Source organism: Dasypus novemcinctus, chromosome 17, assembly GCF_030445035.2.
Source record: "Dasypus novemcinctus isolate mDasNov1 chromosome 17, mDasNov1.1.hap2, whole genome shotgun sequence".
NCBI lineage: Eukaryota > Metazoa > Chordata > Mammalia > Cingulata > Dasypodidae > Dasypus > Dasypus novemcinctus.
In genome coordinates this window covers 36558434-36573125 of record NC_080689.1, presented here as the reverse complement: position 1 = coordinate 36573125, position 14692 = coordinate 36558434, and positions in this window count along the sequence as shown.

The window sequence follows — 14692 nt, the reverse complement described above, 5'->3', positions numbered from 1 at the left end:
CTCAAGACTGCAGCATCAAAATTCCAACAGCAAAACTCCAGCATCAAAACTCCAACTCTGTCCTTAGCCATGTCTTTTATCCTACTGATGTGGCCCAATCAAAGCCCTAATCATAATTAGGTACAGGTACAGACCAGTTTACAAATATAATCCAAAATCTATTTTTGGAATTCATAATTATATCAAACTGCTACAACTAGTAATGAATAATCTGAAGAGGAAATCAAGGGGAAAATCCATCTATAACAGCAACTAAAACAAATCTAATATCAAGGAATAAATGTAACTAAGGATGTAAAGGACTTATACATGGAAAACTAGAAATATTGCTGAGAGAAATCAAAGAAGATCAAAATAAATGGAAGGGCATTTTGTATTCATATATTAGAAGAATAAATATTGTTAAGATGTCAATTCTGCACAAAATGATGTACATATTCAACACAATTCCAATCAAAATTCAAACAGACTTCTTTGTAATAAGGGGAAAACCATTCATCAAATTCATATGGAAGGATAAGTGGCCCCAAAGAGCCAAAACTATCTTGAAAAAAAACCTACAGAATCGAGTGGGAAAGATTATAGTTTACAATATAAACTATAATCCATGCTTAGTGGCGGTGTTCCAAAATGTGTTCATCAATTGCAATGAATGTACCCCTAATGAAAAAAGTTGTTAATGTGGGAAAAAAGTGGGAGGTGTGGGGAGTGGGGTATATGGGAATCTCTTATATTTTTTTATGTAACATTTTATATAATCTAAGTATCTTTTAAAAATAAATTATATATGTATATATATAAAAGAACAAAGCTGGAAGACTCACACTTGTTGATTTTAACTCTTATCACAAAGCCACAATAATCAAAAAAGTATGGTACTGCCACAAGAACAGACATATAGACCAATGGAATCAAGAGTTCAGAAATAACCCTTACATCTATAGCTAACTGGTCTTTGACAAAGATGTTAAGTCTACTTAATTGGAAAAGAATAGTCTCTTCAACAAATGATATTGGGAGAACTGGATAGCCATATATGAAAGATGAAGGTGGACCTTTATTTTACATCATAAACAAAATTTAACTCAGAATGGATCAAAGACCCCAAAATAAGAACTAAATTATAAAACTTCTGGCAGAAAACATGGGGAAACTACTTCAGGACCTTGGATTGGGCAGTGGTGTCTTAGATTTTACACTAAAAGCACTGGCAACAAAAGAAAATATAGATAAATGGGACTTCATCAAAACAAAAAACTTTCATGCACCAAAGGACTTTAGCATGAAAGTAAAAAGACAATACACAAATTCAGAGCAAATATTTGGAAAACATATATCTGATACGTTTTATACAGAATATATGAGGAACTTCTACAACTCAACAACAAAAAGACCCATGATCCAATTAAAAAATGGGCAAGTGGAGCAGGTATAGCTCAGAGGTTGAGTGCCTACTTCACATGTACAAGGTACTGGATTAAATCCCTAGAACCTCCTTTAAAAAAAATGGGCAAAGATTTGAATTTAGACATTTATTCAAAGAAGAAATATGAATGGCCAAAAAGCACATGAAAAATGCTCAATATCATTAACCATTACCAAAATGGATTTTTAAAATGTGGTATTATATATACATACAATGGAATATTATTTGGCCATAAAAAGAATGAAATTGATGCACGCTACAAAATGGATGAATCCTGATGACATCAGGTTGAATGAAATAAACTGGACACAAATGCATAAACACTGTGTGGTCTTACTATATGAAATAAGCACAATGTGCATTTTTATAAAGACAGAAACTAGAATACAGGTTACCAGTGGCTGAATGGGGGAGGGGAATGCAGAGTTAATGTTTACTTGGTATGGAGTTTCTGTTTGGGGTGGTGGCAAAGTTTTGGCAATGGATGACGGGGATGAAGGCAAATTTTGGTTACGTAATTAACATCACTGAATTATATATTCAAACGGGAAAAAAAGGAAATTTTAGTTTTATCTGTACCACATATGCCTACACACACAGGCCTATAAAACTGTAAAATAAGGGAAGTGGACTTGGCCCAATGGATAGGGTATCCACCTACCACATGGGAGGTCCGCGGTTCAAATCCCGGGCCTCCTTGACCCGTGTGGAGCTGACCCAAGTGCAGTGCTGATGCGCACAGGGAGTGCCGTGCCATGCAGGGGTGTCCCCCACGTAGGGGAGCCCCACGTGCAAGGCGTGCGCCCCATAAGGAGAGTTGCCCAGTGCGAAAGAAAGTGCAGCCTGCCTAAGAATGGTGCTGCACACACAGAGAGCTGACACAACAAGATGATGCAACAACAACAATAAAAAAGAAACATGAATTTCCGGTGCTGCTGATAAGGATAGAAGCGGTCACAGAAGAACACACAGCGAATGGACACAGAGAGCAGACAACTGGGGGCAGGTGGGGGAGGGGGGGAGAATAAATAAATAAATAAATCTAAAAAAAAAGAAACTTGTTAAAAAAATTGTACAATAATAAGTGAAACCTTATTGCTTATGATGTTTGTGTGTGGGTGATATTTGTCAATAAATTAACTTAAAAAAAAATAAGTGAAACCAAATGTAAACAATGGGTTAAAATGAATAGCATACTTATAATAATATTGTTTCATGAATTGGAACCAAGTTGCCAAGCTAATGCAAAATGTTAATAATAGGGAAAACTGTGGGTATAAGAGGGAGGTGTATGAGAACTATTTACTTTCTGTATGATGTTTCTATAAACCTACAACTGCTCTAATAAAATAATAAATAATTTACCATATTGGCAACTTTTACTCTTGTACTTTTAAAATAGGGTCTAATTACAAAAAAGTTCCTTTATATGCAACCATCCAAGAAGAAGAAAGGAAATTAAAATTTCTTGGGGAAGAACCAGGCACTTGATAATCTGTCAATGCACTTAATCATCATGATATTTCCATTTCACAGATGATAAATCTGAACATCAGTTGAGCTAAATCAGCTTGTCTAAGGTTTCCCAGCTACTAAGTGGTAGATAGGATCTCAGGCCAGGTATATCTCATTCTAAAATCTGTACTCTTCCTGATGATAATCTGTAAAGCATTTGAAAAATATAAGTTATTACATTACCTACAACTTGTATTTAACTGACTTCATCAACCTTGGAAGCATAGTGATAATTATATCTAATAAAGAACGCTATTGCTATCTTAGAACAGATTCACAGATTTTAGACAGTTGCTTCTCTTAGACAATTTTCAAAGTTAGAACATGAAATATTATAAGGAAAAACATTTAAAAATTTTCTCTGGTTCTTGTTCATACATCAGATCTCCAATTTCTTGACCACATGATTTTGTACAGTCTGTGCACTTGGGTGAATTGGCTAGTGGTTTAGAAAAAGGAGAAGTATGAATTCAGAAAAGCAGCTGCTCCTTAATGGAATATCACACACAGTCCCAAAATAATATTAGTCAAAGATTGCTTGTTCTCCCATGAAATGGTTGGTACTTTCAGAAATATATACATGTTGAAATGATTATATTAAAGCAACTCTTCATTTCTGTAAAATTAGGGTATCAGTGGTTTAAAACCTATTTATAGAAGTCAGATCTGTTTTTCAAGTGAAATCTTATGCGGAAGGAACATTAATATGTAAATCAGATAAGAAAAACTGATTGAAGTGAAATGGGAACCCGGAGGTGTCACAGGTCAGCTCCAGCTTGGGTCAAGAGCGGAAGTTGCAGAAGTCCCTCTGCAGAATGCACTTAAGACATCGCTAAGGTCTGTTACAAGTCTAAAATTCTACAAACCAATGGCTCTGTTGGGAATGTGTTTGTTATCTTATTGCCATGAAAACCAGTCATACTCAACAAGGGGAAAATAACAATAACTACTTTTCTAGGAACATCTGGTCTGGAAATTAGAATATTTGAGTTCTAGTCCCTGTTCAGCCACTATTTAAAGTCTGTTGCCTTGGATGCTGTTTTCCCATCTATAAAATGAAAATAAAATATTCTCTACCTATAGTAGTACAAATACATTTGTTTAGCGAGGTTAAAAATTCCATTTGAAATAAATAAAATTAGAATTCAGCTGTGAAGTACTGCCTTCGGGAAGATGTATGACAAGAGGTTTGGACATTGACTTTCTTTCCAAGGTCATTGCTGTACTTTTGTCACCTCTCTTGATAATTACGGTAAGATTAAAAGCTTAAAACGTAAGTTCTTTGAGTGCCTGGGTATGGGTGCAGGTGTTCATTTTCATTAGTACATAGTTAAAAAATTTTCAGGAGAAAGTGATGTAATTCCTTCATTTTTTTAAAAAGTAATTTTGTTTTTACAGAGTTGACATATTTTATCAAAATATGCATGATCCTTATGAAAATATGGAAGCATAAAAAAATTCCACCATTCAGACCCAAGCAAATGACATTCGTTGGACATCATTTAAAATGTTCTTTATTCAACTAAGATATAGACAGGATGGCTAGGTAGTTAAATAGATAAATATAGGTAGAGTGAGAGTGAGTGGCAGACAAAATGGAATCATACTTTACATGCTATTTTAAAACAAAAAAAATAACTTTAATTGTATTTGTATTTAACGGAGGTAAAAGAAATTGAAGTGACACTATGAGAATTGCTGAGATGAGTGTTTTCTCACCCTGAGAGTTATTATTTTCTATTTTTTAAAACAACAACAACAATAACAATGAAATCACTGAGAAGACAATAGCAGCTAAAAGAATCAAATATCTAGGAATAAATTTAACCAAGGTTATAAAGGAATGGTACATGGAAAACTACAAACTAGTAATAAAAGAAATCAAAGAGGACCTAAACAAATGGAAAAACATTCCATGTTCATGGTTGGAAGACTAAATATTTTTAAGATGTCAATCTTACCCAAAGTGATTTTCACATTCAAAGTAAACCCAATCAAAATTCCAACAGCCTTCTTTGAAGAAATGAAAAGCTAACCATTAAATTTACATGGAAGGGTAAGGGGCCCTGAATAGCCAAAGCCATTTTGAAAAAGAAGAACAAAGTTGGAGAACTCACACATCCTGATCTTAAAACTTATCCACAAAACACAGTAATCAAAACAGCATGGTATTGATACAAAGACAGACATATAGACCAATGGAATCAAATTGAGAGTTCAGAAATAAACTTATATCTATAGCCGACTGATTTTTGACAAGTGTGTCCAGTTCACTCAACTGGGAAAGAATAGACTCTTCAACAAATGGTGCTAGGAGAACTGGATGACCAATAAGAAAGACTGAAGGGGAACCCCTCCCTCACACCATATGCAAAAATTAGCTCAAAATGGACCAAAGACCTAAATATAGGAACTGGAACTATAAAACTCTTAGAAGAAAACATATAAAAGCAACCTCAGGACCTTTATACACAAAGCACAAGAAACAAATGAAAGAATAGATAAATGGTACCTCATCAAATTAAAAATTTTCATGCATTATGACTTTATCATGAAGTAAAACTACCATTACAATAGAGGAAAATATTTGGAAGTCATATATCTGATAGGAGCTTAATATCCAGCATATATAAAGAAATTCTACAACTCAACAAAAGACAAAAAATGATTTTGAAATATCAGTCAAAGACTTTTTAAAAATTTTTAAAGCATTTATAAAATGGTCCAAAGAAGATATACAAATGGCCAAAAAGCTCATGGAAATATGTTTAACATCATTAGCCATTAGAAAAATGCAAATCAAAACCACAATGAGATACTACTTTGTACCACTGGAATGGCTACTATTTAAAAAATGAAAAATAACTGTTGGAGAGGATGTGGAGAAATAGGAACACTCATTCATTGTTGATAGCAATGGGAAAAGATGCAGCCACTGTGGAAGATAGTTTGGCAGATCCTCAGTAAGCTAAGTATAGAACTACCATATCACCCAGCAATCCCACTGCTAGGTATATACCCCAAAGAACGGAAAGCAGGGATTCAAACAGATATTTGCACACTGATGTTTATAGTGGTATTATTCACAATTGTCAAAAGATGGAAGCTACCCAAGTGTCCATCAACAAATGAATGGATAAATAATAAAATGTAGTATCTACATACAATGAGTATTGTTCAGCTGTAAAAAGGAATGAAGTCCTGATATATGCAACAACATGGATGAATCTGGAAGACATCATATTGAGTGAAATAAGCCAGACATGAAAGGGCAAATATTGTATGAGCTCACTGATTTGAACCAATTAGAATAAGCAAACTCATAGGATAAAAATCTAGAATGTAGGTTACCAGGGGATGGGGTGGGGATAGGGAATGGAAAGTTCAGGCTTAAAAATGTACAGGGTTCCTGTTTGGAATGACGGAAATGTTTTGGTAATGGACGGTGGTGATGGCAGCACAACATTGTGAACTCAATTAACAGCACTGAAATATATATCTGAATATGATTAAAAGAGGGACATGTTAGATTATATATATGGTAACAAAGTAAAAATTATTTTAAAAATCCGTGGAACTACTCCACAAGAATGAACTCTAAGTTAAACCATAGACTTTAATAGGACAAGCATAAATACATAGTATCATCAATTGTAACAAATGTTCCACATCAATGCAAGTTGTTGGTGGGATGGTGTATGGAATCCTGTTTTTATGCATTGTTCTATAAGCCTATGACTTCTCCAAAAAAGAAAAAAAAAAATAGAAAAGAGAAAGGGAAAAGATTTTGACATTTCTTTTACTATGAGAGAGAATGAGCATGCTTTAATATGCTTAAGGTCATTTGCATTTTCTTTTTGTGATGTCTGTTCATTTCCTTTGACCGTTTTTCTACTGCTTTCGTCTTTATTTTATTGACTTGTGGGAACTCTTTATGTATTACAGAAATTAAGCCTTTGACTGTCATGTAAATTACAACTATTTTTCCCAGTGTGTTATTTATCTTTTGACTTCCCTTTTGGTAGCTCCTTCAGGGTTGCTTCTTATAAAAGTCTGTTACTGAATTCATTATTTTCTTTAATGTCTTCAGGGTTTTATGATATATTTAGAAAGACTCCCCACTCTGAGATTACGAAAATTTGTCTCATATTCTTTGAGTAAACAATTAAAATAAATCAGAGATGAGCTGATGTGGTTCAAGCAATCAAGTGCCTCTCTCCCACGTGAGAAGTTCCCAGGATCAGTTCCCAGTGCCTCCTCAAGAGAAGACAAGAAGACAGGCAGACACAGACGAAAGCTCAGCGAATGGACACAGAGAACAGATAGCAAGTGCAAGTGGCAAGGAGGTGGGGGAATAAATAAATAAAATAAATCTTTAAAAATATAAAATATATCAGAAAGTATAACAATATACTTTCATGTAAACAGATTATGCACATCCAGAAACCATTCATTCATTCATTCATTCATTCATTCAATATGTGTTACTTGAGCTCCTATTATGCTGCCAGGATTTTGTTGAGTGCTGAGGATGCCATGGGACCCAAAACCAGAAAAAAAGACTAATGCATATGAAAGCACTTATATTCATTTCCCATGGCTGCCATAACAAAGTAGTAGAAATCAGTGGCTTTTAAAACAATGGCAATTTATCCTCACTTTTCTAGGGGCTAGAAGTTGAAACCAAGGCGACGGCAGAGCCATGCTTCCCTTGAAGACTCTAGGAAAGAATCCTTCCATGCCTCCTCCTAGATCCTGGTGGTTGCCAGAGATCCTTGGCATTCCTCGACTGTTAGCTACGTCACTCCACTCACTGCCTCTGTTTCACATGGCCTTCTTCTCTATGCGTGTGTCTGTTTCTCTTCACACGACCTTGGGGCCCATCCTAATCCATCTTAACTTGATAACATGTGCAAAGACCCTATATCCAAATAAGTCCACAGAAAATCTACCTATGTTAATCAGAAACTTTTTAACTGATCAATTTAGGTTTAAAACATAATTAAAAAACAGTTTACTAATTAATTGTTTAATTCAATCAAATGGGAATGGAGACCATGGGAATAAGAGATGGTGGAGTCATCAAATTATTGGGCCCATCATCGACCCAGACTAGAAGACACGTTAACTGAGTTGGTGACTTGGGTTGTCAGGAGAAGTAGTAGGGCCCCAGGGGGAGAGAGGCTTTTGGAAGAGGAAATGGGATAAAGCCAATGAGAAATTTCTCCACAATTGTGGTTAAGGCACACTACCCTTACTTCTGTGGAAGAGACACCAACTTTGGCTGCTTTTTCCCTTGGGAAAGGTAGAAACTGCTCTGTAACTTCCCTGACTCTTCTGTTCTGCTGTGACTAAGGGAAAACAAGCTACTCAGCTTCTACTCTGTCCCTGCCCTTGGGAACCTTGGCCTTAACCAACCTTCCTAATGTAAGATCCGTTTCAGGTCAGGGACATGATTCTCAAAATATATTTCTACGTCTTTGGTTTCCTACCAGGCTGTCCCTTTTCCAGAGTCAATATTTTCACATAGACAGCAGAGTGATGGTGGTTAAGATTCCATTTTATTATATCCATCAACATTATAAAAAAATGTCTAGTTATAGATTCAGAATGAGGCACTCTCAGAGGAGTCCATATTTTCCTACTAGTGACATTAAGAGCAGGGGCAGAAGTTCTACCTAGTAGTAAACTGAAAAAAAAAAAATTTTTTTTTTAGTTTCTACATAGAAAGCTAGTCCTCAGCTAGCCAGTGAAGTTATTTCAGTTTGCCTTCAGCTGTCCACAGCTGATTCCTTTCCTAAACTCAATTTAGGGGCCCAATTCCCCCTTTCTCTTCTCCCTCTGGGCTGTGAAAACCCACCTGTAGAAAAGTATTTGATAATTTCACTCAGACAATTGTGTTAATGGTTGATAAATGGCAAAAGGAAGTTAGTGGGGTGTGGCTGAAAGTGCACTTGAGCAGGGATCAAAAGGTCTGAATGGTTCAAATTTTACTACACCCTATCACGGATGGAAAACATTACCAGACTTTTAGAGACAGGCATGCCTGGGGTTGAATTCTGGCTTCATCACTTATTAGCTGTGTGACCAAAGATACCTTACTTAATCTTGGTGCTCCTAACTTTCCTTTTCTTTAGAGTAGATATTGTTATACCTACTTTACTAAAATAGTTTGAGGGTTAAGAAAAGTGACAGTGAGTAGCTCAATACCTAAAAGAGAGAAAGGCGTTCAAATGACCTTCGTAGTAGTTTGCTAATAGGAAAGGACTGAGGATGCTGCCCTCTTTAAAGAGAGTGTCTTTGTCTTATTTGCCCAGTCAGTTAGTGAGTGTTTGCTTCTTCTAACAAAATCCAGCAGCATTTCAGTTCTGATGATCACTTTTCATACAACTTGCTAATATCGAACTTGCTGAAGGGCAGTTCTAGGGAGACAGAGATGCCCCGACAGGACGGCCATCTGTGCCACTTCAGGAAAACTTTGCCAAACCCAGCTAGGGCACAGGTGCTAGACCTTTGACCATTGCCTCACTTGTTACTTCTCCGATGTCCTCCATCCATATCTCAAGAGCCTTAGGTTTGTCTAAGAGGTAGGCAGAAATGTGGAAACAGAAAGGAGACAAGCAAACATCGCCTAGACTGTTCTTTTCTTGCTTTTTTTTCTATTATCTGGTTCTTTCCTCTCCCTGAAGAATACATGTTTTCAAGGATTAAGTCAGGCCCTTTGGAAAATAGTAAAATGCTTTCAAGTTTGTCTTCCTTAGACCGCAGTCCCCCAAGAAAGAAGACTAAGCCTTTCATCCTTTCATTCATTTGCCCATTCTCTTACTCATTTATTCATCATTGTTGTAAGAGTGCTCCTAACAGCCAACACTGAGTAAGCTCTTCCTATATACCAGGTGATTTACTAGGATTTTCCCATATTATTTCATTTAGTTATCCCAATACCCCATGAAATAGGGACTGTTATTATCCCATTGTTCAAATGATAAGACTGCCTAAGTCACACAGCTATCAAGAGGGAGAGTCAGTTTCTTATTGGTTCCTATAGTTTGCCCAAGTCTGTGCTAAGTATACACTGTGAGGTATAAAGGTATATAAATGATAGTTCTTGCCCCTCCAGGGACTTACAACCTTGCTGGGCACAAAAGACAGAAAACAATTCAGTAGCCAAGGGGAGTAGTATGGCATTAAATGCTAAAATAAACATAACTAGACAAAGGAAATTAGTGTGAACTGGACCAGTAAAATAAGAGTTCCTAAGCTGTGAAGGATGACATAGGTTTACAAAAGTGTAGAATTCAGAACCCTGGATGAGGATAAGGGAAGGGTAGAGAGGTAACCAAGCACATATGGGGTTGGCTGATAGAGAAGACGGTCAGTGCCTACGGAGCCAGAGCAGAGTGGTGGGAGATAAGGCCTGGGCCAGATCTGGGTGGGCCTTGAGTGTTTGTGAAAGCAGTGTGGATAGTCCTATAGGTCATGGGAAGCTGCTGAACACTCTTTTAGTAAGAGTGTGACATAATCAAACTGTGTCTTAAGAAGATTAAAGGTGTGCATTGGGGAGAAGCAAGCACCTAGAAAATTAGTGAGGAGATTCCTTGAACAGTCTAGGAATAAAAATAAGGTCCTGAAGTAGGCTGCTGACAGTACCAATGCCTAAGAAGAGATGAAGGTGAGGATGAGGTATTTCAAAAGATGATTGATAGTTTATGAGTGATAAAGAAGACGGAACAAAAAGCTGACTACTAGGGTTTTACTTAGTAAGATAAGAAAATGATGGCAATAAAACTAGAAATTTAGAGGTGGAAGATGTACATAGTTTTAGATATTTTAAATTTAATGATGAGGACATCTAGGTGGAATGTTCAATTTGAGCAGGAAATTTGTGATTAGAACTTGTGAGAGGGTTAGAATTGGAAAAGTAAAGTTATTCATGACCTGAGAACTAAACATACCAGTGCCAGAACAAGGATGGACAGGTGCTACTGGTTAGTGTCAGGAGACAGCTCTCTTCATTTGTATCTTGCATTTCTGCACATCTTCTGAGCAAGGCACTTAACTACCTTTCATTGTATGCTAACTTTTCAAGTATGTATAGAGATAAAGATAATATCTCCCTCTAGAAAAAGGGCAGCTGTACTGACCATCAAGTGTAATAAAGATAATGTCTCCCTCCTGAGCAAGAGGTTCCCCAAGCTCAAAGTTCCTCCCACTGTAACAAAACCCATTGCATATGGAGGCATCTATTTGGGCCCATACATACCATTTGTGGATAAGCAAAACTGATGAGAATATGCTGATACTCATGGCACTTGTCAGCTATGAGTAACAAAATATCATAGCACTGACTCCAGAGCCTCATGTCTTCTACCAGCATCCATTAAACTGCAAGATAATTTGTTAACTTAAAAGTGTGGTTAAGTCTTAGACCCTATGACAGTTTGATATGGTTATGAATTCCAAAAATAGATATTGGATTATTCTTGTAATCTGATCTGTACATGGGTATTATTGAGTTATGATTAGGGTGTTGAGTTTCCACCCCTTGGTGGGTGGGGACTCACAGATAAAACACATGGCAAAGAACAGAGTTGAGGGTTTCTGATGTAGGAATTTTGATGTTGGAGTTTGATGCTGAAGACTTAAGCTGGAGCCCCAGGAAGTCAGCATGCAGAGGAAAGGGAAGCTTGCCCCTGGAAGAAAAGAAACTTGGACCCAGAGAAAAGCAAGCCCCAGGGACGTAGGAACCCAGGAAGCCTGACCCCTCACAGGTGTCAGCAGCCATCTTGCTCCAAATAGACTTTGGTGAGAGAAGTAACTTATGCTTTATGGTCTGGTATCTGTAAGCTCCTACCCTAAATAAATACCCTTTATAAAAACCAACCACTTTCTGGTATTGTGCATCAGCACCCCTTTGGCTGACAAATACAGAATTTGGTACTGAGGAGTGGGGAAGTGCTTTTGCAATTAACAAAATGCTGGAATGGTTTTACAAATGGGTAAGGGGTATTTTTTGGAGGAATTCTGAGATCCTTGATGGAAAAGGCCTAGAATGCTTTGAAGAGAATGTTGATAGCAATATGGATGCTAAAGAGACTTTTTATGATGCCTGAAAAGTAAATGATGAAACTATTATTGGAAACTGGAGGAAAGGCAATTCATGTTTTAAAGTTGCAGAGAACTTAGCAAGATTAACTCCTGGTGTTCTATGGAAGGCAGAATTTGAAAATGGTGAGCCTGGGCATTTAGCTTAAGAAATTTCTAAAGTAAATCTGGAGAATGCAGCTTGGCTTCTGCTTGCAACTTATAGCAAAATGCTAGACAAGCGAGATAAGCTGAGAACTGAATTTTTGGGTACAAAGAAAACAGAAACTGATTCTGAAAATTCCAAGCCTCTGGAAATCAGGCTCCCAGATGAAAGTGCTCCATTGGAGGACTTAACTAAACTTGGAACTGGTAAATCAAGATTGAAGATGCAGTTATCTAGGAAAGACTTGTGGAAAGTTTTGCTGCCTGATGGCTTGGACCCTTGCTTCCTGTATGCTAAACCAACAGACTTTTTGAGAGAGCTGTATAAACAAAACACTGTCAGCCTGGAATAAAAAGGACATGGAAAGGAGGATTGAAGGAGAAACAGCTTTAAGAGGAAAACCATGGAAGCTGAGATGTGGAATTAAGACTTCACCTTGGGCCAAGAGAGGAACCCCACCCGTGTGTACAGAGACCACAGTTGAAGAGGGTGGATGTTCCCATCCAATGTTTTGGGAGAGTTTTGCTGCCCCAGGGTACAGAGAGGTTGGAGCACATTCCCCAAGGATTAGGGTGGTTAAGGTCAGCACCCCACAGGTCTGAGAGAAGTGGACCTGTCCCCCAAAGGTTAGGAAAGGCCAGGTGGTCAACTCATTGCTCTGAGAGGGTTGAGCCTGTATGCCAAAAGTTCAGGGGAATGTTGTCTTCACATCACTGTACTAGGGGGGTTAAGACTCTAACCCAAAGACTGGGTGAGGTATGGCAATCACCCCAACACTCTTGGAGGGAGAAATCTGGAGCCTGGTCAACACAAAAATGCTTGATAAGGGTGGAACTAAGACTATGGCCATTGGGCAAGACTATGGAAAGGGTGGGTCCCCATATGACCCCAAGGAGAAGAAGCCATCTTCTTAAGAATGACTCTCAGACTTTGAAATCAAATGGAGGATACTCTGCAGGCTTACTGAACTGTAGAGGATACCAGTGACTCATGTTGAAAATGTTTATCCTATGTCTGTCCATTGGTGTATTGGAAACAGATAAATTGTTTTATAAGTTTCAGAGGTCTATAGCAGACAGGACTTTGCCCCAAGACAAACTGTATTTCTTTAAATTGCTTGTGATAAGATTTAGTACTTGCTTTGAAACTGATTTAAGGTTTTTTTTGAATATCATAATGTCTTTTTGGAATTCAGGGTGTGGAGTGTAGCAGTTTGATATGGTTATGAATTCCAAAAATAGATATTGGATTATTCTTGTAATCTGACCTGTACCTGGGCATTACTGAGTTATGATTAGGGCATTGAGTCCCCACCCCTTGGTATGTGGGGACTCACAGATAAAACACATGGCAAAGAACAGAGTTGAGGGTTTCTGATGTTGGAATTTTGATGTTGGACTTTGATGTTAAAGACTTAAGCTGGAGTCCCGGGAAGTCAGCATGCAGAGGAAAGAGAACCCAGCTCCTGGAAGAAAGGAACCTTGAACCCAGAGAAAAGCAAGCCCCAGGGACGTAGGAACCCAGGAAACCTGAACCCTTGCAAGTGTCAGCAGCCTTCCTGCTCCAAATAGACTTTGGTGAGGGAAGCAACTTATGCTTTATGGTCTGGTATCCGTAAGCTCCTACCCTAATAAATACCTTTTATAAAAACCAACCACTTTCTAGTATTTTGCATCAGCACCCCTTTGGCTGACTAATACAGGATCGTTCACAGTTCTTGACTGTTCAGTGAGGAACTAGGACAGAAGGGCCAACCAGGTGGCTTTGACCAAGGGTGGACAATACTGAGAATAGAAAAATTTAGGCAGATAGCAATTGGAACAGTGTCTTGAGGAGCTTAATCATATGATTGTCCAGCCAATAATCCCTTCCCTTTCTTAGAGAAAACATTCCAGCTACAGCCCTCCTACTGATGGAAAACTCCTGGGAAATCATCTTCTCCACCATATGGATGCTCAATCTGATTGGTCCATTTAACTCCTTTGGTCAAAACTTTTTCTGCCAGGCTGTCTCATTGATACAGTTCAGCTCATGAATTGACAGCCATAGTCAGAGGTTTCACAAAGAATTGAGATTTCAGCTGCAGGAGCAGACTGGGAAGAATAAGTGAGGGCTGAGCAAGGACTGGCCAGAGGAATCTGGCCCAGCTGTAGTAAGGAAGGCACACAAGCTAGATATGCAATCCAAGGGGAGAGGCAAATCCAGGCTCAATTCTGGATGAAGAGTAGAGGCTACTTCAACTCTTTGAATGGAGGCCTGAAAGAAAAGAATGCAGACAATAGGAGCTATGCAGAGCCAAAGCCAGGTAGGCTGGGACACTGTGAACCTAAAAAGACAGGCATAGCTAGATCTTGGCCATGTTATTATTGTGTTGTAAGTGGGAAAGAGTGAATTCAGTTCAAGGTAGTTCTTCAAAGACTCATTAAATGCCTACTATCTGCTAGGGCAGGGGTCCATGAGCTTGAATTGAAATTCAAAAGAACATTATTCTTGTGGGGATG